Here is a 1578-nt window from a genome sequence, read left to right as displayed (position 1 = left end):
GATGTAGAACGGAGGTGGTTGTCAGGCACGCGTTCATGGGGGAATGATGATGATTGTCACGTTCATCACATTCATGTTGAAGTGCGAATGAATATCTTAGATAGGAACACGCATGTTTGAATGGAAAACAGAAATACTTGCATTAATTCATCGAGACACAGCAGAGCTCCTCACCCCCAACAATGGAGTTTAAAGACTCATGCCGTCAAAGAGTACAAAGTTCAGGTCTAAAATGTCATGAGATGCAAAATAAGTTTCTAAAAGTTGTTTAAATACTAAACTAGTAGCCTAGGTTTACAAAAAGTGAGTAGACTATGACAGATGGTGCAGAGATCCACTTCTGGGGCCCAATTGGTGTGTGCTGGGGCTGAGACTTAAACAATTCATGTGCATAAGGCTGTTTTGGGCGTTCAACGCCAGGTTTGGATCCATTTTTGGCGTTGAACTCCAACTTTTAATCCTTTTCTGGCGCTGGACGCCAGAATTGGGTAGAGAACTGGCGTTGAACGCCAGTTTACGTCATCTATCCTTGAGCAAAGTATGGACTATTATATATTGCTGGAAAGCTCTGGATGTTTACTTTCCAACGCAATTGGAAGCGCACCATTTCAAGTTCTATAGCTCCAGAAAATCTACTTTGAGTGCAGGGAGGTCAGAATCCAACAGCATCAGCAGTCCTTTTTTAACCTGAATAAGATTTTTGCTCAGCTCCCTCAATTTCAGCCAGAAAAATACCTGAAATTACAGAAAAACACATAACTCATAGTAAAGTCCAGAAATATGAATTTTTCCTAAAAACTAATGGAAATAAACTAAAAACTAACTAGAACATCCTAAAAACTATATGAAATTAACCCCAAAAAGCGTATAAAATATCCGCTCATCATACTTCTATATATGTAACAATCTTGTCCAAATTTAAACTAGAACTTCATCCAAAATGCAATTACAACATAAAGTATCTACTTGTAAATAAATATTTCATTGTCAAATTCCATTAATTTCAAAGCAAAATATTATGTCTCATGTGGAAAGTTTATTCTATTAAAATAACTATTATAAATATTGATCTAATCATTAATTATTCAAGTAATTAGTTTTCGAATTAACTTTTTATAATCATAAGAATTATACGATATTAAAATCTAACTATAGATACAGAGTTCACTCACAATTTGGTCCCAAGGGACCTAAGAGATCGAACCCGAAGTGCCAAATTAAAGGTTGAAATTTCGTAGTTGTTGTGGGGGTTTTAAGGCGACAACACTAAACAAAAGAAACAATGATCAGGATAGAAGGCGACGCTAGCGACACAGTAGTGTTGGACATTTATGGCTCAACCATGTGCAGTTCAGCGGCGAGCTCTAGCTCTAGGAACAAAGGAGACCAAAGCGTAACAGTGACAGGGCAAAGCAGGAGCAGCTCCACCCCGACGAGCGACGAGCCCCTCCCTCCAAACCAAATGGTAACCCAGGTCTAGTTGGCACCAACAGCAGCCTCCTTCGATGGCGACGGTAGGTCAACAGTGAACAGTGGTGGCTGTCGCTTTCTCCTCCTCGACCTTCGGTGAGACAAGAC

Source organism: Arachis ipaensis, chromosome B03 (genome assembly GCF_000816755.2).
Source record: "Arachis ipaensis cultivar K30076 chromosome B03, Araip1.1, whole genome shotgun sequence".
NCBI classification, from domain to species: Eukaryota; Viridiplantae; Streptophyta; class Magnoliopsida; order Fabales; family Fabaceae; genus Arachis; species Arachis ipaensis.
The sequence above is the reverse complement of the archived record's forward strand: the minus strand, read 5'-3'. Positions refer to the sequence as shown.